Source organism: Bos taurus, chromosome 4 (assembly GCF_002263795.3).
Source record: "Bos taurus isolate L1 Dominette 01449 registration number 42190680 breed Hereford chromosome 4, ARS-UCD2.0, whole genome shotgun sequence".
Classification (NCBI taxonomy): domain Eukaryota; kingdom Metazoa; phylum Chordata; class Mammalia; order Artiodactyla; family Bovidae; genus Bos; species Bos taurus.
Window position 1 is genome coordinate 65,351,315 of NC_037331.1, and position 26,934 is coordinate 65,378,248.

Sequence of the window (26,934 nt, forward strand, 5' to 3'; positions counted from 1 at the left end):
TAGGATTATAGTCAGGCATAAGGGAGGACTTCCTGGTTGCCAAATAAAATGAGCTGTCTGGGTCCCACTCCCACACCCCAGGGCCTGCCTCTCACTTTAGCAGGGTGTACTTGGCGTGGCCCCTCCCTGATCTTTTCAGGAACCAGGGATGTCTAGCTCTGGAGCTCACCATGGGTCTGGCCAGCCTGCAGGGCTCCAGCTCACAGGTGAGCCCAGTCCCCCAGATGTCCTACCTCAGGCCCATGAGTTCTCCTCCTGTCTTGCTCCAACCAACCAGAAGCTCCCAGGTTCCCAGGTCAGCCTGATCACACTCTTTCTTGAGACATCTTCTTTTGCTGCCTAGTTTTCCTCTTGCCTCACTTGCTTCTCTCTCTCAGCCTCCTGTTGGGGCTCCTTCTCCACGTCTCTACCTCAAATGTTGGTGTGCTTCAGGCTCCGTCCTAAGAAACCCTCTCTATGCGATCACATTGCTCCCTATGGCTTTAAATTCCATTTTTCTACTGCTGACCCCCAGTTGTGTATCTCTACCCCAAATGTCTCCCCGTAAACCCCTTGCCTTCTTGATATCTCTGGTTGGATGTCCACAGTCATCTCAAGCTTAGCAGGACCATTCAGAACACGTGAGTCCACTTACATGTCTGCTTCCTCCCCCAGCTTCCCCAACTCAGGGATCAGCATCACCCTCCACCTGCTGTTCAAAGCAAACCCAGTGAGTCAGCTCTACACTTACTCCCTGTGTGCCCTTGGGCAAGTTAATTGACCCATCTGAGCCACAGCTTTCTCACATGGAAGTGAAAATAATGGCAATATATCCCTGATGAAGTCATTATGAAAATTAAGTCAAATGGTATATGTAAAAAGAGTAGTGCTTGGCACATAGGAAGCAATTAATATCATCACTGTCCAACTCAGCACCACCCAACAGAAACGTAGTAACCTGAGCTACAAACAGAAGTTGTACATACGATCTAAAATGTTCTACTAGCCACATTATAAAAGATAAAATGAAGTGGAATTAGTTTTAATGTTTTATTCAACCCACTATGTAAAATATTATGATTTTAACATATAATCAATTTTAAAAGATGAATATTTTACATTTTTTGCACTATTTCTTAAGTCCAGTGTTTTACGCCCCCAGCACATCGGCTGGGACTATCCCATTTCAATGCTCTAAAGCCCCTATGGCCAGTGGCCGCCACGTGGACCTGTGCAGGTCTAAATAGTCTCAAGGTTTCCACTTTTCCTCCATGGCAGAGTTTTTAATCCTCTGCACCATTGATGTTTTGGGGGGCAAGTGGTGGAGACAGAATTTGAACCCAGAGTATATATAGAAAGTGCTGGAAATGTGAGTACAGGGGCCCTGGATTATCCAAAAAGAACAGCAGCCCTGGGGAGCACAAGCTCAGCACTACTGAAATTTTGGGGCAGACAATTCTTGGTTGTGGGGACTGTCCTGTGCCTTGTGGGATTTTTAACAGCATCCCTGACCTCTACTGGGGCTTCCCCAGTGGCTCCAATGATAAAGAATCTGCCTGGAATGCGAGAGACACAGGTTCAATCCCTGGGTGGGGAAGATCCCCTGGAGAAGGGAATGGCAACCCACTCCAGTATTCTTGCCTGGGAAATCCCATAGACAGAGGAGCCTGGTGGGCTACAGTCCATGGGGTCGCAGAGTCAGACATGACTAAGCCACTACACTTTGTTTCTTTTCTGACCTCTACTCCCTAGAGGCCAGAAGCAACCCCACTCCCACCTTCCTTCTTGTTACTCAGGCCTCAGTGTACGGCTCTATGGAAACTGTCAGACATCTCTACCCACCTCCAAGCTCCCACTGCTCTTCACTCACTCCCCATCCCTGGAGTGTAAGTCTTTGCAAGCTGTCTCATGTTTTCCTGGGTTACTGTCATCTGTTTCTTCACTCTGAAACGTAAGCTTCGGGACCACAGGGACCTTGTCTGTCTTGATGACCACTGTCCTCCCAGCATCCTGAGGGGAGCCAGGCAGAGTAAGTGCTCTCAGCTAGGACTGAAGGAACCAATGCCCTTTCTGACCCAGCCTCCAGGCCTCACTCCAAGTCCCCAACCCTTCCCCACACAGCTGTGCCAGGAACCACCCTTGACTCTCCAGGGAGTTGGTCGAAGCATCACTGCCTCTCCAGTTGCTGCTCGGCCAGCTGCTCTGGATGGCAATTCAGGTTCAGCCCTGAGCAATGACCACCTGCACACGTGGCAAAGGGAGAAATCCATGCTCTGCAGGGCTAGGTCTGCCCAGAGAAGGAGTCTTTCTCTAATTCACACAAAGGGGCCACAGGGGCTGGCAGTATCTTGACCTAATGCTGTCAGCTGCCCAGTCCCAGTGGAACTCTCCATAACAGCAATGGTCCCTTCTCATGCCCCAAGCCCGGCCCAGGACCCAGGGAACTCAGCCTGGGTGGGGAATCCCTGCCTCTGTGCTCTGAACCTGGCAATCTGCTGGGGGTGGAATGGCACCTCCTTTCCCTGTCCTTGTCTTGTGGGTGCTGGGAGTTCGCTGCTCCCGCTGCCCCAGCTATTCATATACCAAGGCAACCATCTGCAGGACTCTCTCCTCTCTGTCCATCCCCCTCTGGTCCCAACTCCCTGGGCCAGCTCAAACTTCCACTCCTCCCTGAACGGGAGTGGGATAGTGTCCTTAATGCAGGAGTGACTCTAAGAAACAGGTATCTGGCCCCCAGAGCCTGCCAGTCCTTGGACTGGCAGCTAGGAGAAGGCTCGTCACCAGCAGTGTTGAGTGAGGAGCAGAGGGTAGCTTCTGGACCTTGGAGCAAATGCTCCTGGAAACTTTGTCTAGTAAATGCCATGGAGAGATACACCCTCTGATGTCCTGCTGGGGCAGCTGTCCAAAGACTGTTCAGGGCCCATTCCCTAGACCTCTGATATCCCAACTGGGCTCTTGTCTCAGGCCATTAATGTATGAAGGGCTACAGATTGGCCCCCACCCCTTTGATATATGGGGAAACTGAGATTTCAGATGGAGTGTTCTAGAAAGCAGGGGTCACTGAGAGGGCAGTGTTAAGAGGATGAGGTAGGCGGAGGGTAGCCCAGCCTCTGAGTTGCTTTCCCAGGCCCCCTGCCCGGCGCCGCCCCTCTCGACCCCACTCAGCCTTTGTCCGATTTGCTCCTGTGACAGCTGGGGAGGCTGGGCCTCGCCCTGGCTCCTGCCATCAGCCATCTCAGTGAGGCACTAAAGATGTGTGCAGAGAGCCAACCCTCGGCAGCGAGCTTGGCAGGCAGCTCGGTGTTGCCTTGGAGACCACGGAGAAGGAGAGTTGCTTCACATGGCTACCGAGGGCCGATGGCTGCTGGTCCCAGAGGTACCTCTCCAGGGGGCCCCGGCAGCAGGGAAGCCATGCAGGTCCCTCCTCCACATGCAGGAGGCAGATGGGGAAACTGAGGCGCTGACGGTGGAGGACCTAACAGGTTGACACGCTGAGGCTCACTGGTGGGGGAACCAGGACAGAGCAAGGGGTCCTGCCCCTCAGCCTTGGACTCTACAGACCTCCAGGGGCCGCAACCCAGCAACACACAGCCAGGGAGCGTAGTGGTTTCCACGGCCAGGTCTCCCATCTGCATCCTCAGGAAAGACCTTAGGCTTTGTTAAAGGTCCCCACTAAACCTCACTCCCTGGGACCGCCGGCATGTGCACCCACAGAGTCTGAGGAAATCTCCCAGCTCTGGATGCCCTGGAAGTGAATACGCAAACACTGAGAGATGGAAGCTGGGCCCCAAGAGGGGAGCCAGAGAAGGGGTGATGAGATGGGGGCAGCGGGACCTTGGAGCCAGTCAAGTTCGCCCCCTTCCTTCCACACAGGGGGAAATCAAAGGGTATGTTGGGTGGAGGGAAAAGTGCAAGCCTCTGAGAAAGGCTATATGTCCAGGTTTGCCTCCTTAAAGCTGGTGAAGCAGCTATGGGGCCTCCCACAGACCTGCAGAGACGAGGTCGAGGTCGCCATGCTCAGGGTACATATGGTTGTTTTGCTGAAGGTGATTCTAAGATAGCCATCCTTGGCCCTGCTGTGTTCAGTACTCAAGCTCTCCAGTCAAATGCTTAGCTGTGCCGAGCAGGACAAGGGCGTGGAGCTGACCCTCAAGCAGAAGAGTGGCTCATTTGTGGCCTGCCCATGGAGACCCCAAGGCTGGCAGGTGCCCCTCTTGCCCCCCAGTTTGTGGGTCCATGAAAGTTCCTGTCCGGGCTGGAGTCTGAGGCTGGGCCTCTCAGGGTTGTGGGGGCACATGGGTGGGGCCATCAGCAACGGATGTCTTCCCAGAGAAGGGGGAGGGAGAGGAGGGCATCAGGTCCTTCCCTGCAGGAGGTCTGAAAAGACCTGGCATAGCTCCAAGCATAGATCTTGATGGATGTCTTTTCTTGGAGGAAGGGGTGGCAGGACTCAGGCATGAGACGCCAGGCAGGCTCTGGGGTTCACATAACTGAGCTCGTTGCCCTGCAGCCTACTCCTCCATGGTGCAGACAGAAGTCCCCTCCTGCCCCGGGCTGTCACCCAGACAGCAGCAGCATTTGGTTCCCTCAGAGCTGCCTGCAGCCCAGGGCCTCCCACCCCCAGCCCCTGCCTGCTGCCTGAGCTGTCAGCCTGACTCCCAAACAAGCTGATTATCCTCATCTGGGGAAAACAGAACTGCCATGCCTGAAAAGAGGCCTGTCTTCTTAGTGAGAAGTAATCTGAGGGAAACTCTCAGCTCTGATATGCAGTACGAAGTAAATGATCATCTGTTTAGCTTGGCTTTCTCCTGACACAAGGGCAGGTTTCCATATATAGTACCTCCTCCAAGAAGACTTCCAGGCCTAGGCTGACTCTACCCAGGCTCTTTGGACCCTCCCAAGGCCTGTGATGAACTTGCAGTCCATACTCCCCTGTGCAGTCCTACAGCTTTGGTCTGTATATTAAGAAATTCTTCCAGGAAGAATTCTGATCCGGTTAAATAGGGTGATCTAAGTAACTGGTGGGGATGGAGCAGAGTTTCAGGCTTGCCTCCTTTTGAGGAAGAAAACTTCGCAATTTAGACCTTCATTCAGTCTACCAAACACCCTTCATAATTCCCCACCCCTCCCCTTGCCCACGAGCTCCCTGCACCTGGCATGCCCTCCAACCTACCTGTCCTACCAAAATGTCTCCTATCAAAGCTGTCTCTCAAACCCCAACCAAACAAAACAAAGAAAAACCTCCACCATCTCCAGCTTAAAGGGCCCTCAGCCCCCATTAATAGCTACACTTGACATGATATTCAGTTAAGGGGACATCTTCACCCGGCTTCCTCCAGGCCGGGAGCTCCCATAGGTAGAGATTATATCTGCCCAGGACCCAGCCCAGGGGCCAGACACAGTTCTTGTCCAGGTGCTCAGTGAATGAAAATGAAATTTTCCAATGTCTCACCGGATTTCTCCACTTGCTCCCATCTCTATCAGCTCCTGGTGCTGCCACTGCCAGCTTCTCCCCAAACTCTGAAGAGGAACCTTGTGTGATGCATTACCCAGGGTTCGCCTCCCTGTTCTCTTTGGGAGGGGAACTAATATTTTCCAAATGCCTCTTCCAGCATGCCAGGTAAAGTGATAAGCATTTCACACATTAATCTAACACTCACAGCACCATGGTGTGTTTGGTATGATGCTCCCCATCTTACAGATGCAAAAACTGAGGCTCAGGAAAGAAACAGACCTGCCCCAGTGGCAGAGTAAGGATCTGAGTTCCAAGCCTCTTGCTTCTGGGGCCAGCACACTTTCCTCTATATTCAATCAAGGTTCTAATGACCAAGCCTCGGGCGAGAAGTGCTGCCCCTGGGACAGCTCATCCCATAGCCCCTCCTTCCGGGTAGACACCCCACCTGAGCCCGTGGGAAGCCAGTCATATCACCATCATCAGCTGACTGTTAGCAGCATTTACCACCTGCCAAGTGCAGTGCTAAGTGTTTTGCATGAACCGATACATGATAAATTTCATAATAGCTCTTTGAGGTTTGTGCTTTTATCATCTTTACACTCAGATGAGGAAACTGAGGCACAAAGATGTGAGCAAACTTGTCTGAGGTCATAGCTATTAAGTGGCAGAATCTACATTCTTAATAGAATTCAGGCCAAAGACACAGGAACTATGAATATGCCTCTTCTCTGCAGCTAGCCAGATGCCCTGGTGGTGTCTGCCATACTGCCGCCCTCCCCATCTGTCTGCAGCTTCTGAGGGTGGACCCAGAGTCTGCCACCCTCTCTCCCCCAACACCCCACCCAGACTGTGAGCTTATCAAGGGCGGGGACCAGATTCATCCTTTTATTTCTTCCCAAGGGGGAAAAAAAGGAACATAATGATTTTACATATGCATTGACGACCTTCACTCTGCCTGCTTCCAAAGCAGATGTAAGATGGTTTAGAATATTGAGATGCATAATTAGGACAATAAAATTATTCTTTAAAACAGAGCTGTTGGAATCCAATCAGCAGTCAGGAAGATGGAGTTCTCTCAGGCAGCTGGGAGGCCCCAGGCTGGGATGCAGGAACCGGGGTTCATGTCCTTGGCTTTGCCACAAACAACCTCATGTAGATCGTTCCTCCTCCTCAAGTCTCAGCGTGCCTCTCTGTAAACCAGGGAGGCTGAATATATCATGCAGAGATTGAAGCTGACACATACGGCTTTTCAGACCTGGAGTTGCAGGTGTTAATCAGAGACACTCGAGGGGCTGCTGTGGGGTCAACAGGGACCCCAGCCCCTCACCCCCCAGGGCAGTCACTGTGACTACTTTCATGTACTTGAGCCACTGCTAAAAATGTTTGAAAACCCACACCAGGCAAGACATTCTCCAAGTCTCCATATTTAAAGCTCTCGACCTCTCTCCATGTTGCCAGACCACCTACCCACAGCAAGCCTCCATTCCGGGCATAGGTAGGTATTTCTGATCTTGTTTAGCCCAGGGCGGGAGATATGAGTGTCCCTTAGGGAAGGAGCTATAGTTTGGAGCTATCTGGCAGGGGTTGCTGAAATAGAACCAAAGTGACTTTGGATCTCTTTGGATGAGAACGCACCCTGTGCCTGTAAGACCCGAGTCTTGTGTGTTGGTCCTGGGCCACAGGTTTCAGGGGCCTCCTCACCACCTCCGCCAAGCTCTGCAAGGCCTCCATGCTGCAGACCAGTGCCAGGGACACAGTCTTCTCCAGGAGATCACGTCAGACACAGGCCGGCAGCGGGTGGCCCAGATAAGCTCCTGTCCACCAGTGGGCACTGGATGTTCCAGCTACAGCAGCTTCAGAGATGACTCAGCCGCTGCCCAGACAGCCAGGCTCCCCCTGTGCGGACCTCAGGAGCTGTGCCTTCAGCTGCCCAACGCCCCTGGTGCTGGCTGCCTCCCTCAGCCATCGGGCGGGTGGCAGAGACCATCCGCTTTCCCAGCCAGGGTCCCAGTGGCCAACTTACTAGTATACTTCGTCACCTCAAAACTGGGCCCAGCCTATACCTGCCCACAAAGTCTATTCACTCCCTCACAAGACCAGGAATGGCTTGTTCATGCCATAGGAGGTCAGATCTGCAGCATAAAATTTGAGTTCAGTCTGCGTGGTACTTCTGCCTCCCTGGAAAGGGGGAGCTCTGGGGCCCCGGAATGGGGTGCAGGAACTGGTAACACACTCAGGCCCAGTGGCCTAGTCTTCTGGCTCTGAAAGTGTGAGGCAGGGAGGAAAGGGACTAGGAGGGCCGAGAAGACAGATGGCAGAGACCAAAGACAAATGGGCTAGGAGAGGGAGAGATGCTGGCTAGTCAGCTGCCTCTTCCCGTGAGCACAAGATGGAGGGCATCCCTGGGGCTTTGGGGGCCCACAGTAGTGTACCCCACATTCCTTCCAGGACAATTTGCAGAGCCAGTGGGAGCCAGCCACAGCAGAAGTGACTTGGCTTCTGGAACATGGGCTCTGCCGTCAGCTGACCCCATGCTATAACCCACACCTCACTGCACTCCCCTTGGCCACACAGACACCTATGACTCTGACCCTGAACTTCCTTAACCCCACCCACTGCCACTCCTCCTCTGCTCCCCCATTAAACGATGGTGGCCCTGGGCTGTGTCCTCACCCTCTTCTCACTCTGCAGCAGCACTTTTAGTCATAGCATGGTCCCTGTGGGAGGGGGTAGAGATGTCCCCCATGGACTCTGATACTCCTACTGTGCACCCAAGCCCACCCCATTGAGCACCACCCTGTTTCCCAATCTATTTACCAATGAGAACAGATCCATCATTTGAGCCCCACTCCTATCTATCCAACTATCTATTGGGCATCTCCACATTGATGCCTCACAGATACTTGGCAGTCAGCCAGTCCAAAATCCAGCTACCTCTGCATTCTTAGTCCTTGTAAATGACCTAATTGCCCAAATCAGAAACCTAGTTAAGAATTAGCCTCTTCTACATAGATCACTCCTATTCTGATCTAATCCAACTAGTCCTGTCCCTCATTTACATTAGAAAGGCATTTTGTTTCTCTTTTCTGACTATAAGGAACTGCGCAAGCCAGGGACTGTTACCTTCTACCAGTTGCAACATCTTCCCCACAGGTACCAGGCCTCTACTCTCCGCCACTGTTCCATCAGGAATTGAATGAGTCTTGCCACCTGTTAATCTGACCAAGCCATTCCCTTGCTCTAAAATCCTCAGTGACTCCTTATTTCCCATTGCATCACACCTAACTCTCTCTGCCATCAGCTTCCAGGTCTGTTTTGTCTTTCCTGACTTACTCTCCATGCCAAACTTCCTTGATCCAATCAGGTGAAGTTTTCCTTCACCTTCGTCCATCCTTTCTCAGTTTATTCTCAACTTTTGCCCCAACTGATGTTGCAAAATGATAGCCTCCAATGAGGGTCTTCTGCCTCAGTTCTTCTGTCCAAGTCTTGAAAGACCAGCTCTATCCACCCTCCTAGAGGAGTTTCCCAACAGCCTCAACCCCCATGGACCTCCCTTCTCTGAACTCCCATGTCCCAAAGGGCTGAGCTCTCCCCTGCAGCCTGGCTCTCACCTCAGCCTGGGCTCTTCTCTGACTGACAAGCGGTGAGGCTGGTCTCCTTACCAGCCAGGGGCTTCCTGAAGGATAGGTCAGAGGTCTCCATCCCAATGTTTCCAGGAGGCCAATAAAGTGAAGACCAGGATTTAGAGGACAGAGTGTAGAGCAGGGTCTCCAACATTCGGACGGCCCACTCATGCCCTCCACCTTTCCTTGGCCTGGACAACTACATTTATTGTTCTCAGAGGAAAACTCTGGGATCCCAGTGGTCTTGGATGGGTTTTACACCGCATCTTCTTGGGGGAGCAGTTTGGGAGCTCAGGTCTTGCAGCTGGGAGCCTGGGTCTAAGTCCTCTGACTCCTGGCATTTACCTCCTCCACAAACATGGACCTGGGCCTGGGACTGCTACCTTCTGAGGTCCTGGCAGTGCAAATATCACTTCAGAAGCTGCTCTCTTCCTCCCTGATCCTGATCATCCATCCCCACCCTCGCTTCTCCTAAACTGTAGGCTGAATGCTCCAGACCATTTTATACCAATTTTCTCCTCAATAGACAGGTGATTGTGGCAGGGAGATCTGAGACCTGCTGCTCAGAATCAGCAGGGAGCAGTGTGTGGGACACATGGAGAGGGTTACTGGGCAGGGATGAAGCAGAAGCCCCTCCTCTTCCTCCTGCTCTCACGCTAGACACCCCAGTCCTCTCCCCAAGCGGGAATCTAGAGGAGCCCTCCCTGCTGTCCCCAGCAGGGCCTGTGACCCTGGGAAAACCACCTACCTTCCCCAAGCCTCAGTCTCCTCATCTGTTTAATGGGCATTTACATCTTCTTCAAAGGAGTAAGTGAAGATTGGAAATAATATAAAAAAACAAAGAGGAGGCCATTGGAATTATTGGAAATTATTAGTTTTCCCATCCATCATCAGCTTGAGTTCTCTCACCATCTTTGGCAGGCAGTCTGAGCCAGGGTCATTCTCTCTCTTTTGGTGGATATGATCTTCAACATGCAGATGTTAAATGTTTGCCTGTTGTCCCAAGTCCATTCAGAGAGCCCCAAGTAAAAATAGCACATATTTACGGAAACCTTATGCTGTCCCAGGCTCAGTGCTCTACTTGGATTATCTCATTCAATTCTCACAACACCACCATGAAATAGTCTGATTATTATCTCCAGTTTACAGATGGGCAAACTGAGGCAGATTGTGCTTAAGCAACTGGCCCATAGAGGCACGCAGTGAACAACTGTCAGGGATTAGAACCCAGGACCTCTGATCTCTCAGCATGCCACGCTCTTCACTACCTTGGCCCCCTTGAGTCTAAGGACTAAGAGGGTGAGCCTGAATGGCTCTGGTCAGCCACCCCCCAGGCATGGATCAGTGCCTTCCTCAGAGCCCACAGCCTACAGAAGGCACTGTGGTAGTCCTCACCCGTCTGCAGAGGAGATGGCCAGGGTCAGTGAACCAGGAAGTGGTTCCTGAAGGAGAGATACACATAGGCAAATTGTGCTTTGTCAGCCAAGGCATGAGGGACTGGGAGAGGAAACCTCTCCAGATCCCCCATCCCTGCTTCAGTCTCCCTCCTTCTGAGTCTCTCTCCTCTTCTGGTCTCCATGCCCGCCTGGTCCTCCCCCTGGCTTCCTCCACCTGCCCCCCTTTCTCCCCAGAGCAACCCCTGCCCCCCACCCCTAGACCCGGGCAGACTGAGAGGAGTGGGGCTGAGCTGTTGCCCTCATGCTAGCGGCAGAGCTGTCAGCCTGGGGCAAGCCTCACACACTAGAGCCGGGAGCCTTATCCTCAGAGCCTACCACCACCACCCCCATATTTCCCGCCAGGCAGAAATGAACCCAGCTGGACTGAACTGGGCTCACACCCAGCCCTTCCTCCAGGGCTCCCGCCCCTCCCCTCTCTCCTCCGCTCATCCTACCAAATGTATTCACTCATTCAGCAATGAGTGGTCAAATGGCCACTCTGTGCCAGGTAGGAGACCTAGGGCTGGAGTCTAGGAGGGGAAACGGATACAGCCCAGCCCTGGGCCTCAAAGGAAGATGACCGTCCCTAGAGTGCTCGAGTGTTCTTGCCTGGAGAATCCCAGGGACGGGGATTCTCTGGGCTGCCGTCTCTGGGGTCACACAGAATCAGACACGACTGAAGCAACTTAGCAGCAGCAGCAGCAGCAGCAGAGTGCTCGAAGGGCTGGACCAGAGGCACCAGGAGGGAGGCCTGCCAGAGCCTAGGGGGTTGGGGCAAAGGTGTCGGGGGGATTCTTCCAAGTTTCCGGGTTAATCTGACCTGCCCCATCTCATCTAAGAATCCATGTGGCTTCCTGGCCTCAATGACACAGCTGTTGAGTCCTGGGGGAGGAGCAGGAACTCCTGGTGATGAGCCCACTCCCCAACCTTACACCCCTGTACCCCACATCCAAACACTGATATGGCCCCTTGGGGTCCTCACCTTCCTCCATGGCCAGTTTACCAAGAGCAGGGTCTCTGCCTGGTGACAGGGTGGGGTCAGGAGATGGAGGACAAGAAAGAAGAAGCAGTCCAGAGACCCACCAGGCATCAGCTCCTGCCCCTTCCTTACCCCACAGTCAGCGGCTTCTCTTGCTCCACTCTTGGTGCTGGGGAGGAAGTGTAGGGGAGCCCAGGAGCCCAGTGCTTGGAGGGGCAGGAGAGACCTCAGAGATTGGGAGGGGCCCCCCAGGCAGGCAGCGGAGAGTCTCGTGGGGACTGGAACTCAGAGTCCTTGTGAAGGGAATGCCCAGGTGGGAGCCAGGAAAAGAGGTTTCCTCTCTCGCCCATGCCCTCCAGAGGACCCGGCTGCTCCTTACCAGCAGGAAGGCAAGGTATGGACCTCTTTATGTTACAGATGAGGACAACTGAGACCAAAAGAGATTACCCAAGGTCTTTAACAAGGTCATGCAGTGGGGAAGTGGTCCTGGCATAAAACATTGACACAGACCAAGTTACTGGGGATAGTCCAATTGATCGGGGGACCCCTGTGGCTAGGTGGTGGGCTGTGGGGTGGGCATTGCTACCCACCGTGATTGGTGCCATCTCCTTCCCTGGGCAACAGAATAGAGATGGCCCCCACTCAGGGACTGCAAAGGAGGAACTGGCTTTACCCATCTGCTGAGCTCAGAGAATACAAGGTCAGTTCATGGTGGTGCCAGCTCCAGCAAGACTTTTCCTCCCCTTGTCAGCCCCACCTCCCTCCTGTCCTCCCACACCCAGGAGGAGTCGGAAACTGGCTAGCAAGCTGGACAGTGGCTGAAGGAGGGGAGACGCACTAGCAGAAGAACAAATTCTATCTTCCCCACGGCACATTCCATACCTGAGTTGGGCCAGGGGGAAAGTGCTGTTAAATCAGTTTCAGAGTTTTAATTCATGTCTCCTCTGTGGCCTAAGAGTGAGTGGAAAAGACATAGGACCAGCCTGAGTTTTCACTGGAGCAAGAGAAGACCTCCTTAAAAATACATTTTAAAGAGGCTATGAGATCCGAAAATACATTTATTTTCAATAGGCAAGTCCTGCTCGTTCAATGTATAGTAAAAAACCAAGACGGATGCCTATCCTAATAAATACGAGCTAAAATGATATGATCCCTAGGTCTTCTCAGCCAATCTGATCCTGACGGGGCCAGGTCCTCATCGAGTGGTCCTGCAGCGCAAGTATTCCTGGGCTGTCTTTCTGTTTATCCACCTGAGTACCTCCAGCTGCAGCCCTGCCACTAACCCATTCAGTGCCATTAGCCAGGCAGGTCCCTGCCCCAGTTTCCTCTGTCTGTAACAGGACGAGGCAAATGAGATCATTTCTAGAGGTTTGACCCACTTCAACTGTTTAAGTGATGACAGGGGCCTCTTTGTCTATGATCTTCAGAAGTCCTGCATCTAGGTGGGCACAGGACTACAGTGAGGAAAAAGGTAAAATTCAGGAAACTTCACATAAAATGGATTTCTGACGTCTGAGCAATTGACCCAGGATGTCCACACGGCAGCAGTCAACCGGAGTGGGCAGGCACAGGGCCCATCATCCTGAAAAAGGGCTCTCCATTTGGCCATGGTCCCCACCATTCCCCATCGTCCCTCATCCCTAATGCCAGATGCCATTTATCACCAGTCATATGCTGTTGTTTTCATAGAAAGCTGTTACTCTGTCAATGTGTCACTGTCAGAAGTGGAGAATTGAACGGGAGGGACATATGTTTTAAGAAGAAAATAGTAAAGGAGACGATTTCCTTAGAAAGATATTTAACCATCAAACAATGGTCCTGTGCTCTAATTTGACTTCCTGGCCCAAGGCCTATAGTGATTGAGTTTGTGTTCTCAGGCTACCCAGAGGACTTCCTAGCACTGGCCCACCCCATGGTCACTGCCCCAACAGGATTAAGAGGTCAGCACAAGTTCCCAGGTCCTGGATGTTTCTCTGGGGCTCTCCCTCCCCTTTCTCCACCCCCACTAGGGTATCCTTCTCTAGACCCAGAATGTCATGTGGTGGAGAAGTGGTGGTGCAGAAGCCAGCTTGGAGTCAGGCCAGGAAGAAAGGCCCCTCAGTCTCCATCCTCAGCAGATCCCCTCTTGGAGAACCAGCTGACGGTGGAATAAATTCGCTTCCCTCAAGCCCTCTCCCTGCTTCCCTCTGCTGGGGTTGCCATGACAACCAGAGTTCACCCTGGATGCCAAAAACACCGCAAAAACAACAACAAAGGCTCCACCCTCAGCTGGAAGGAAAGAAGGTAACAGCCAGTGTCAGAACAACAGCCAGGGAGGCACGTGGAGGCATACCCTCTCCACAGCCCCCCAGAAGAGTGGGAACCAGGGATCCGCAACCAGCTCAAGGCAGAGTGGGTGGGGCGGAATTTTTCTCCATTTCCCGTATCCTCCCCCACAACTTACATCCGTCCCAGACACTTCTCCACAGTCTCCACCTAGTCCACCTCCATCCTGGGGTAGCAGGCTGAGGACAGAGTGAGTGGTGCATGGCCCGGAGGACCACTGTAGGTTCAGGCTCCCTGTCTCAGCCTCGCTCCTGCTGTGTGACCTCCAACAAAATCATTTTCCTCTCGGGTGCCCTGCATTCCCACCCTCATCATTAAGAGCTGAGCTCGGGAAGGCGGGAGGCTCTCATTCACACCGAGGATGACATGAGTGGTAAGGCTTCAATCAGGTCTTTCCCGGAATTGAAGCATTTTAGCATGGCCTTACTCTGAGGAGTGGACCCCTGAGAGTGGCATTTATTTCTCAAAGGTCTAGGCTGGGGATTGGATTTCCATCTGAGCTGGGATAGATGAGGGAGGGAGTCCTTGGACTCCTGGGCGCCACCCACATACTCCCTCCAAGGGAGACTCAGGGCAGCCACTGTTGTGTTAACACAACACTGTTTTCCCAGAGTGTGGCCAGATGCCAGAATGGTCACCATTGAAGCTTTAGGGCATCTACCCTCGGAGGCATCCCCTTAGGATGGACCAACTTGTGAAAGGCAGCTGTCAATAGCATGAGGGCCCTGAATACCTGTGGAGGGAGGAGATGCGGGGGCGGGAAGGTTGGGATTTGATGGGTGATGGAAGAAGGGCAAAGGTCAGCAACGTGTCCTTTAGCCAACTATTTCCCCTCCCTCAGCTCTATTTCTTGATTCTGAACGAGACAGGTATGGACAGAAGGATTGTGGAGAGCACAGCTTGAGGCAGTATGACACGGTACAGTTTGGGAAAGGGGAAAGTGGATGGCCCAGCAGTAACTGCCTTGGCAAAGTTGAGAAAGTGGATACGTACACGCCAGTAGAAAGCAGCAAAAAGCGAGCCAGATTCTACCTCAATGCCTGGAAAGCCTCAGGACAGAGAGGGGCCAGACGCCTCTGAAAGCAGACGTGAGGATGAGCAAGACACAGTGAAAGTCCCTTTAAGAAAGGACTTAGACCCACCCTCTCCCACCCCATTCTCTCTGCAAATTTCTTCCCTACTAGTTGAGGATGGAAAGAGAATTTCTTAGTGACACTGGGTCTGAGCAGTGGGGGCAGAAGATGAATTGCCATCCTGAAAATGAGGGATTGCCTACAGAATGGTGGATCTCCAGTCCCAGCTGCTACTCCACTGAAAAGACTCTCAGTTGGATAGGAGAGAGCCCCTCTCTGGAGAAACCCATCAGCTCAAGAGGAAAGATAGATAGTAGCATGAGCTCAGCACCTGATCCCCCCAGGAAAGCCCCTCTGAGGACAAGCCCTGTCCACAGAGTCTGTGATCAGATGGTGGGTGCCTCTTTGTTAAATGAACTCCTGCCAAGGATCCCCAGACATACTAGAAATGCCTTCAACGTTAAAGGCACTAAACAAGGAGTGCGGAGCGAGAAGGGCATTGGGCAGATAAAGAAAGAAACTTAGAGACACAGAGATAAGTAGAAGGAAAAAACAAAAAGTATAGATAATATCCTCTGAAAAGTGATAGACTGACCATATTGCATCTTCGGGAGGAAAAAAAGTAAGAGTGCTAATTTTTTTTTAAAGGAAACTTTCAAAAAATAACCACTAGCTCATGGAAAGTAAAAGAGAAAAACATTTTAGCTAAAATCAGTGGAAGAGCTAAAAGAGAATTTGAAAACATTTTTTCAAAAAATAGAGCAAAATGACAAGTTGGAAAGTAAGAGATAAAAAATAAGAAATTGGAAGTTCAAGTTATCTTAGTGACAGGAGTTCTAGAAAGAGAAATCAGAGAGAATAAAGGGGGAGAAAATTTTCAAAGATGATACAAGAAGCTTTTCTAGAACTGAAGGATATGAGTCTCTACATTGAAAGCACTCATGAGAACCTAGCAGCAAAGAATTGTAAAAGATTCATTCATTCAAGGCATAGAGCAGCAGAGACAAAAGGAAAAAAAATCCTGAAAAATTTAGGGAAAAGGAGAACAACAAGTCATGTGCAAAGGACAAAGACTTAGAAGAACACTAGACTTCTCAACAGCAATACTGGAAACTAGGAAACAATGAAGAAATGTCTTTAAAACTTAGAGAAAATTTATTTGCAACATAGAATTCCATATCTAACCCAACTATCCATCATGTAAGTAAAATAAAGAGCAACTAAAAGGTAAAATAAATACATATTCAGACATTCAATGATTCACAAAATTTATCTCCTGTGTACATTTCTTAGATAGTTACTGGAGAATGTGCTACCCTGAAACAAGGAAGTTAGCTAGGAAATAGAAAGGCATCGGATCCAGGACACAGTGAGGTCAGCTCATGAGAGAGAGAAGTAAATCCCCAGGATGATAAGGAAGGACAGCTCTACAATGATTCTCCTTAGCTGGGGGCGAGACATGGAGAGCGTCACTTCCAGGCAGGAATAGGAGGTTCTAAGGGGCATGTCTTTCAAAAAAAAAAAAAATCACACTTTTAGCTTATCTAAGGAGGTTGACGGAATCGAGAGCATTTTTATGTTTTGTTGGAAATTTGAGGAAGAATTTGTGGTAGGTATGTGGAAACTAAGGAAGAAGCCAGCAAAAAATTAGTAACTTCAGGGAAAAACAAGTCCTGTGGATTCCACTTCTGAAACCTCTCTCAGGCGTTTCCCCTCTGTCAGGGAACGTTTAACAGGAGGATTCCTGCGTGCTGTTTTCTGTCTCTCATAAATCCTCTGTTCCTTATCAGTTCCTGGTAATGGGAACGAGTGGAGCAGCATGCTGCTCCCAGGACTGAGGTCGTGAGGTAAAACACACACGTGGATTTCCTTCAGTAAACATTCTCCTTACAACAAAACTGCTTAGTCACCACCCTCTTTCTTGAGATACGGATTGTCTTCTGACCTTATGACCATTGCTAATTCCTTGTTTCCTTGATAACGTTACTGTACGTTTGGTTTTCTGGTCTTTATCATTGTCAAAAGAAATTCCTTGTATAACAGCCTATATATACTCATAAAAAGATCATTAAAACACCCTTGCTCCATCAGAGACTTGGGTCCCCGTGTCTTTCTCTCTCGCTCTCTCTTTCTCTCTCTCTCTCCCCTTCCAGCTAATACTCTGCAGAGTGGAAACCCCACAAGCTCACTCTCCTGCCTGGGCTTTCAAGACCTCCTCGAAAGGATGCCCTGTGCCTTTGTGAGCAGTGCAAGCCCTGTTCTAGGGTTTTACTGGTTCTCTCCATAAACTAGGGAATACTAGCTTCTTTCTCTCTTTCACTTTCTTATCGTCGACCCCAGACCAACAGGTTCTGGTACATTAAAGGACCGCAACACCCCTCCAGTCCTCCTGGATTCTGGGAGGCCAACAGCCATACACAGGATGTAGGAGTCTTCTCAGGAGATCTGAACAAGCCCGTAAAATAGATATAAACAAAATCTGACATATAGGTATTCCCCAACAGAAAAGCAGGCTTGCCATCTGACCACCTCCAGTGGAGCATATCAATAGCTGAGCCTGGCCAGGCACACAGGGCTTTAGTCAGCATCTGGGGAGCTCTTCCCAGGTGGCTCAGTGGTAAAGAACACATCTGCCAATGCAGGAGCCACAAGAGATGTGTGTTTGATCCCTGTGTTGGGAAGATCCCCTGGAGGAGGGCATGGCAACCCACTCTAGTATTGTTGCATGGAGAATCCCAGGGACAGAGGAGCCTGGCGGGCTACAGTCTGTGGGTCACAAAGAGTCGAACATAACTGAGCTACTGAGCATGCACTTAGTAAGAAATGGTACCCAAGGGTCACTAGACACTCAACATTAAAGACCAGACATCTGACATTAAAGACTACAGTCCAAACAAAATACAAGATCCAAACTGCAAAGAAAGAAACAAGAAGGATGGAAAGAAGAAAGAGGGAAAGGAAGGAAGAAGAATAGAGACTATGCAGAGAACAGAAGAAAACTTTAACAACGCTAATTATAACATTCCTAATGAGAAGAAAAATATCACATCCAGACACAAGGGAGTTTGTAACAGGGAACAGAGAACAAAAATGAGTTCTCAGAAATTAAAATAAAAAGAGTGATAAATTTAAAAACCAATATATGGGTAGAAGATGAAATATGAGGAATCAATTCAGAAAAAAATTCTCTTTAAGAATACAGGGGGACAATGTTACAACAGAATTAGAGCTTCATTTTAAGAAGTCCAACATATAGCTAAAGGTAATTCAAGAAAGCAAGGACAGAGAAAATGGAAAAGAAGAAATTACCAAAGAAATTACACACAAAACCTCATCAGGGTTGAGGGACAAGAATTTCCAGAACAAAAGGGTTCACTTGGGTCCTAGCATAATGGATGTGAAAAAAGTCATGAGCGAGAATCAGGATGGTTACGAAGAGATCTTAGGAGCTTCCAAGTGACAGAGCAGGTCACAGGAGACCAGAAATGGCCTTGGGTTACCAGCAGTCCTGGAGTTTAAAAGTCAATGGGCAATGCTTTACAGTGGAAAGTATTTCCAATTAGAACTTCATGCTCTGGGAAACTTACAACAAAATGTGAGGATAGAATAAAGACATTTTCAGACATAAAAGGATGGAGAATTTTACTTCCCAGGTCCCTTTCTCAGGAAGCTATTGGAGCATGGGTACCACCCAAACAGGGAAACAAATGCTGTTTTGGAAGAAAAAGAAAGAGATTCTAGAAATGAGGACGTGAACTGAGATGTGCAGTGAAGTATGTCTCAGCGTGAAGACGAAGACCAAGCGTCCTAAGAAGACATTTGAGTCCCAGGCTTAGCAAGCAACAAGTCCAGCTTAAAACAAGAAAACAGAGGGAAAAATAAAACCAACGTGTTTGATTGATATTGATAGGTAAGAGGCAGAGACACTGAAAAGGTTAACAATAGATACCTCACATCAGATAAATAAAAAAGGTTATTAGCTCTAGGTTGTATAAAAAAAAGAATTCAGTTTTACTGTACAACTGAGCTCAGCAATGCTTTCTTTATTGTTCAGTAAAAAAAAAAAAAAAAACTGAAAAATAACCATGTTCAAAGGATGGAGGGAAAGGAAACGGGACGGCGATGGGAGATTTGTCTTATTTTTTTTTTTACCATGGCAAGAGTTCAAAAGTGAATGCCAAAAGCTGGTAAATAAAAAAATTTGTATGCATATATTTAGAAAAATGGAACTAAATACTAGACGACACACCTACAAGAATTAAGGGTCATAAGCGCCTAGAAATGATACTGAACTTGGAGAAGTTCGGACCAGAGATTGCTGATTTTCATTCTGAACCTTCTAGTGTAATTTAACTTTTGTTATATGCTGGCATTATTTTGACTTCCCCAAGCACAATTTTTAAAATTCAGTCCTTGTCCATAATCCAGACTGGCACATTGTAGGTCCTCAAATGTGTACGTATGGAATGAATAGAGAGAGGGATTCCACAGATGGAATCTTAATAAACTGGGGCTGGAAATCTGCACAGGATTTAAATAAGCAGAGGGAAGGACCCCAGTTATCTGGAGTGGAAACTGTGGTGCAGAGGGTCCGCAAAGACTCAGCAAGTTCAATTATTGCATTGCTTAATTGTTCTAGGAGTTTCTGGGTTCTGAAAGAAAACCCACAGAGAAAGCCCCAAAGGAATAAAGTTGGAAAAGCAGAATTTCAGCGCCCTTGGTGGGTGGGGCACTGTCTATCTACACAGAACTCTTAAACAGCTGCAATTAGGGGATCACATTGCATCTCCTCTTTCTCTTCTGCAAACCTCAGACATGCCTGCATTAGTTACTTCTTTCAGAGCAAGGGAACTCAACTCTCTGCACAGCAGAACTACCTGCAGAGCTTCCCACAGATGGTACCTCTGTCTGGAACACCCTTCCCAGAGAGTCTGACTCTACTGTCTGAGAAGGGACCTGAGCTTTGGGGCTGGGACTAGAGTGAGGCAAGGGAGGCACTTACTCTCCGGTTCAGCAGGGACAGAGTCCATCTTCACTTAAAAGCATGGGTGATGTTTTGTTCGATCATGGATTTTTAAATTAACTTTAATGTCTTGAAATATTATGTATCTTGGCTACTGAGTTTGGGGAATGCATGTGTGCTAAGTCGCTTCACTTGTGTCCGACTCTTTGTGACTCCATGCCAGGCTCTTTTGTCCATAGGATTCTGCAGGCAAAGATTCTGGAGTAGGTTGCCCTGCCTTCCTCCAGGGGATCTTCCTGACCCAGGGATTGAGTCCGCATCTCTTATGTCTCCTGCATTGGCAGGTGGGTTCTTTACCACTAGAGTCACCTGGGAAGCCCCCACTGAGTTTGAGGGTGTCTCTTAAATTTTACATCTTAGGAGTGCCCCACTCTCCTCACCCTAGTTCTTCTGATCCTAGTGAGTAGTAGCATTTTTACTTAAGGCCTTGGCAGGAACTGAACCGTGGAGGGTGTAATCATTGCTCCGATGTTCCTTGGATGGGGAGTGGGGCTTCTCACAGCACTAGTTATACTGCTCAGTTGAGGGTGGGCTGCAGGTCAGGGCAGTCCTGGGCTTCTGGACCTTCTGGAAGAGACCGGCAGCATCCTGACTCGGATGGCTCCATCTGCTTCCTGTGAGCAGCTTCAAGGTGAGAGGAATGTCTCTGTTGCCCTGTTCTGGGCTGGGAAACCTCTACAGAGGGAAGAACAACATCTGTGTCACCTTCTTTTTCTGGAAAACCATCCAAAGGGTGTCCTGACACAGAACCTTTAGATTTGTTGAGGGAATAAATTAAATGCCTGCTTGTTTCTTGAATAGCTAATGCTCATTCTGGTTCACATTGGTTTTAGTGATATTTGCAATCCAGAGAAGCTGAATGTTGCATGATGGCTAATTACTACTCACTACGTGCCAAATGCTGTGCTGGGGCTTTGGAGGAATGATCTCAGTGCATTCTCAAGCCTCATATGAAGTGGATAGCATTGGCACCCCCAACTGATTGATGAAGAAACTGATGCCCAGAGAGGTTAGATAACTTTCTGGAGGTTACACAGCCAGCAGAGGGTGGAGATGGAATTGGCATGCCATCATCCTGACCCCCATGCTCGGAAGAATCCCTATCATTCTGACTGTACTTGCAGAAATGCCTGGAGTGTAGACTGGAGTTAGGAAGCCAGGGTCTCTGAGTGGAGACACAGCATGAGCCTGGGCAAACACACCCTTCTGTGTGCTGTATTCGATCTTCAATTTCCTCATATGAGCAAAGGTTGCTCTGCTCAGCAGCGCTGGCTGTTACAGCCCCGGCACTCAGAGATCCTGTGACTGGACCATCTGGGCCCATGTTCCTAGCAGTCATCTATCCTAGCAGTGTTTCCTCTGAAAATACTATGGGGGAGAGTGACCCCAAGTCACAGGTTTGGCCTCAGATTCTGAAGGAAAGAACAGTGGTGATATCTGGGCCACGGTCTTGCAAACTGCTCTGGTCACCTTCTCCAGGATCTCCTAGTCAGATGATTCAGCTACTCCAAGCCCCAGGCGTGCCCTCTCCTTGCCCCAGGATCTCCTAGCTCAGCAGGTGAAGGAGAGGTAAAGACTGAGCCCAGGCTGGAGGTGGGAAGGGAGAAGCTGGTATTGGAAGTGGACACGTGGAGTCAGAGAGGCCTGGGGTAGCCAGGCCAGGAGAGGATGGAGCCTTAAGAATCCCCCAGTATCCAGGAGAGAACAGCCCTCAGGAAATGCTGGATATGTGCTTGTCTTGAGGCACGAAGGGAAAGAGGAGAGGAAAGGACCATCTGAGGTACCTCCCAGTCCATGACAAGGCTGAGGGGGAGGGGGGTTTCAGGAAGCTAAGATATAGCAAAGCCTCTCGCATAGGAAGCACGGCCAGTCCAGGAAGCTCTGGTCCTCCAGTGGTCAAGCACAGGGGACTCTGAGGAGCTGGGGGCTGAGCTGGGGCTGAGCAGGTGGCCTACAGGCGGCGACGGCCGTCCCTGAGAAGACAGCTGGAGTGTGTGCCAGGCCCTCCAGAGCCCGAGGTAGCCCCAGAAGCTGTGAGCTCCTGAGAAGCCACAGTTGGTATGGGCCGCCAGAGAAGCCCATGTTTGGTGACCAAGATACTAGTGGGTCTCTTGCTAGGATGCTTCCTGCTTCCTTGAGGCTGGGTGTGAGGCCAGCAACAGGCTCTGCCCATGACCTGCTGCCTGGGCCATGTGGTCTTTATGTCTGTACCACCTTTCCCTGCATAAGGTGTTTTAAGAGGGTGGGGATAGGCAGCATGTGGCAGGAGTAACTTCAGGAGGCCCCTGCTGGGTGGATGAGCCTCCTAACGAATGGCCACCAGGGTCTTACTCTGATGCTCCGTCCCTCCCTCCACTGGGAAATAGGATGGCCACCTTGTTATAGGCTGACCTGGAAACCAAGAGGCGTGCCCTCTGTCACCACCTCTTCATTGGCCTGCTTGTGGTCACCGGACAAGGGAGCTGCAATCAGTTGTCTTAGAGGGTCTTGGTCCATTAAAAACCCTGACTCTGCAGGTGACTGTGTGCCTAGACTCACACAGTCTTCTCTGTGATGAGATCAAAGGGGCTTATCATGACCACTGCTCCCTGCCTCTGACTCTGGGGGTCTCACGACCCCTCCTACTCTTTTCGGTAGGACAGCCCCCTCTCCTTGGTCATCCTCGATTCAGAAACATTTGATTCTCCCACAACATCTCAGGACATCAGTCATGTGAAAGATTCAGGAGAGAGATGACTGTCCTCATGAAACGGACTCATCGACCAGGCCAGGAACACACTGACCAGGCCCCGCTCCCTCTGAGCTGTAACCTTTGGGCCACGCTAACGTCCCAGTGCCCCACCCAACTCCTTTCTCCTCCTTCCTGGTCCTCCTTCCAGAGCATCTTAGTCCCCAATTATTCAGAGCCACAGGAGCCCTGCCAAGGAAGAAATTAGAGCTACACATCAGCTCTTCTATATTTACCACCTGACGGCTGAGGAGGATCTATCTTCTACACAATTAAATGAAAAGAGTTTTAATATCGGCAGGCAAAGGACTCGGGCATCAATGGAGAATTAGGTTAGAGCCAGCAATTGGATTAGCGCCCAGCTGCAAGTGAAATGAGGACTCGGACACAGTAGGGTTATCCTTCTTCTGGCGACAGGCCCTTCCTACGTGGAGGGCGGAGACGCTGTGTTCTTGAGACTGGTCGAGTCCACCCCTCAAACCCTGGGACCCAAGACTACGAGGGACAACCTTTGCCAGAATCCTCTGTGAAGAGAAAGCCCTGGGCTGGCTGCAGCAGACGAGGGCACACCGAGGCCTCCAGAGCCAGTCAGACACCACCTCCCATGCTGAGAAGTAAACCGCATCGCATCCCCTCCTCCATGCCTCCTCCCTCCTGCAGCAGCCCCTCCCAAGAGAGCTGCTTTAGCCCCTGGCCCCCCAACTGCCTCTCTTCTCCCCTTCCAGCCTCACCTGCAATCTTCCCTAAGCCGCCTCCTTCACGAAGCAGAGGAGAGAGATGCAGGTGCACAGGTGTCCCCCCGTGACAGCTGTTGAAGACGCAGCAAAAATGCTAGTTAAGTAATTGTCCCTTTGGGTTTTTTTTTTCCAATGTCACACTAAGTTGGTTTCTCTGGATTTATTAAGTGGGAAGAGCATGAACACATCCTAATTTTGCCAAGAGTTGATTTGGGGGCAAATTCCAGCACTTCCTGGGGAGCGACCTCACACACCCGTCCCCTTGTTTCTGACTACCTTCTACCTTCCCCCAGGAGACACAGGTTCAATCCCTGGGTAGAGAAGATCCCCTGGAGGAGGAAATGACAACTCAAGTATTCTTGCCTGAAAAATCCCATGGACTTAGGAGCGTGGTGGGCTGCAGACCATGGGGTCGCAAATTGTTGAACACAAGTGAGCAACTGAGCACACAGGTGCTACCTTCCCCAGGCTGCCACAGCCTCCCTGACAAAGCCACCTCAAATCCTTGGCTGGAAACTATGGCAACTCCTTCCTGTCAGCTCCCTGAAGGTGGACGTCACATCTCTTTCTCCAAACAGAACCCCAGGAGAGACATACAACAGCCCAGCCTCATGACAATACTGAGCCCCTGTTCTGCTTGCGCAGACCTCCAGAAGGAAAGACTCCGCGGCCAAGTGCGTCTCCGCTGGCTGTGTTCCCCCTTTCTCACTCACAGTGAGTTCTTCCTTCCTCTTTCCTAAGTTCTCTGGTTGGAGTCCAAGTGTGCTGGCATCACCTCAAAGGAAGACAGAAATCAGCTGGCAATTGCCAGAGAAGGCCAGTCATCTTCCTCCAAACCCGAATCCAATAGCCCTGAATGTGAACTGGGTCCTGGGTGCTGTGCCTCTTGCAGAGGGGAAAACTGAGGCTCCAGGAAGCATCAGTAATGCAGCCCCTAGGGAACCGGTATAGAATGAACTGTCTGGAGACTCCCTGGTCCCCAGGTCAGTGACTGAAAAGGACACTTACTGACTGCCCATCAGTGCACAGCCTGCCCGGTCCTGAGCAGAACTGAGGTGGGGTGTCAAGAGCAGCGCAGAGACTGATACATCACCCTGTTTGTAGTTGTCATTTAGTCAGTGAGTCATGTCTGACGCTTTCGCGACCCCATAGACTATAGCCCACCGGGCTCCTCTGTCCAGGGGATTTCTAGGCAAGAATACTGGAGTGGGGTGCCATTTCCTCCGCCAGGGGATCTTCCCAACCCAGAGATCGAACCTGGGTTGCCTGCATTGGCAAGCAGGTTCTTTACCACGGAGCCACCTGGGAAACCCCGTTATCCTGTGTATAAGCTCACAAGTTAGCCTGCTACTGTTACACAGATGCCAGCCAAAGATCTGAGACCTAGATCTGAGACCAAGGACTTCATTACTCAGGCAAAAGCAGTCCCCAGAGCACTCTGATGGTTGGCTCTGGTTCTCTGCTGCCACTCAAGTCCCACACAGGCTTTGCGAGAGGCCCAGGATGGGTGGGGTACTCAGTGGCTAGAGTAACAGGAGAGGAACACTGGCCTCGGGAGATTTTCCACTTTTATAGAAAGTGGGAGAAAGACTGCTCTTTGCCTTTGAGATGTTACCTCTTCTCTCAAGATTGCTTGTGGCAAACATGACTCTGAGGAGTGGCCCAGGTGAAGAGAGGTCAGGGCCTTGCATTCGTGGAGTACCCAGGAGGAATGTGGGAAAATGCCCAGGGTTGCCAGAGAGCTGTCTGTCTCCGCACGAGGGAAATGCAGGAGCAGGGTGGGCACGGTTCCTGCCCCTGGGGTGTCCCAAGTGACCACACTCAGTGTGCTGCCTCGTGCTTGCCCACTGGGCCTCTCCTTGGAGGCCTCGCACACGTTTACTACAGAAGTAACATCATAAATAAGGGCTGGGTCCTCTGGGTATCCCACAGTAAAAACAAAAAGCTAGAAAGAAGAGTGAAATGAGGTCTAAGGAGACCTTACAGAAATACTGGAGAAATATAGAGAAATACATCAAAGTGCCCAGACCAAGATTGGACTCGTAGTACTTGATGAGTATACCCGTTGGGAGGAGGTAGTAGGCTAGACTGCAATAACAAATCACTCCCCAAACCTCAGCAGTTCAACCCACACAGAGTTTTCTCCTTGGTCCTGCTGCAGACTCCTCCTGGTAAGCAGGGGCTCTGCTTCAGGCCTCAGACTGATGGTGCAGCCGATATCTGGACCTTTGCCAGAAACCAAGGCAGAAGGAAGAGAACACGTGGGGGAAGCATGTGCTGGCTTTGCCAGCTCCTGCCCAGGAATGACTCCCATCACTTCCACTTACCTTCTGCTGACCCAAGGAAGTTATGTGGCCATAATGAACTTCATGTGGATACAGAAGGGCTGTCTTGCCCACCCTGTACACAGCGAGTGTGAACCAGCCCACACCCTCAATACTCTGCATATTAAAAAACCAGAACAGGAAACCAAAGATGAGGCAACATGGGTGTGGCTTATTAAAAAAAAAAAAAAAATAGATAAACTGGAGTTCCAGTCAGTGAACTTCTGCTCAAAGAAGAGGCTTTGGTCGTATATTCAGAGTGATTAATAGAGGCATGCATTTTAGAAATTGTCCCCAAATATGTAAGGTCCATGTGCCATTGTTTATGACTCTCCACTTTAACTGACATTTTGAATTATCTCAACAATAGTCCCTCAGGGCTTATCTTCAGATTGAATACTCCTTGGACCCCAGTGGTGAGTTATGTAGTTCTTCACTGATGGGTTCCAATAAGTGTTTTGAAGTCACCGCAACCTGGGGGACTAAACTTCGGAGGGCAGCCCGTGTGTCTGCTACCCTGCGCCGTCACCCCTCCTTTCTTCAAGTCTCTTCTCCATCTAACGTCATTACTCTTCCTTCTCACAAGCTGTGTGATCTTTGCCAAATCGTGTAATCTCTTTGTGTCTTGGTTTTCTCATATGTGACACAGGGGCACAAATAATGCCTGTCTCATAGGGCTTTGTGAGCATTAATGAAGATGACTTATGTAACATGCTTAGAACATGGTCTGTCATTAATGTCTGAATAGAAAAGGATTAGCTGTTTTGGTTGTTTTGTGGACACACACCTTGCCATCTGGATTATGAAGTTTCAACACCCTACCACATCCTGGAGTTGTATGCATTGTGCTGCCTCAGGCACTTGCTAAATGTTCATAAGTTCCTCTTTTTATAGGCTTTCTATTGATTCCAGGTGTGAAGAAAACACCTCTATCCCTTCCAAAAGGAAGACAGTGGTAACCTTCTGGTTGGTCTCTGCACTGGTGATGTTGTGTCTCGTTTCCACCTACATTCCTAAAGGCAGATACAGCTCACTGCTGAGAACTGATGTCCTGTCTGGTCTCCTTGAAGAATATCGACTCCTCCAGCTGCTCCAATCTTTACCCTAATCCATGGGAAATAATAATCCAGGAGTATAATCCTAAAGGTATATTTGCCTATTTTCTGACAGAGCATCTGAACACGGGGTTCTCCAGGGGAGCTGAAAGTGACCATGCTTAAGGCATTGTCATAATAAAATAGATTTGCACCTA

General features: G+C 50.1%; 1 protein-coding gene across 3 annotated transcripts in view; it reads right to left on the minus strand.

The window, feature by feature from the left end:
• Positions 1 to 25,784, minus strand: part of ADCYAP1R1 (ADCYAP receptor type I) — a 107,172-nt gene extending 81,388 nt beyond the window's left edge. For all 3 annotated transcript variants that reach the window (XM_010804298.3, XM_010804297.3, XM_010804296.3), the window contains exons 1-2: positions 25,686 to 25,784; positions 23,353 to 23,429 (exon numbers count right to left, since the gene is read on the minus strand). The gene's annotated coding sequence lies outside the window, so the exon portion shown is untranslated. The remainder of the gene's footprint in view (positions 1 to 23,352; positions 23,430 to 25,685) is intronic.
• Between the last annotated feature and the right edge of the window lie 1,150 nt (positions 25,785 to 26,934).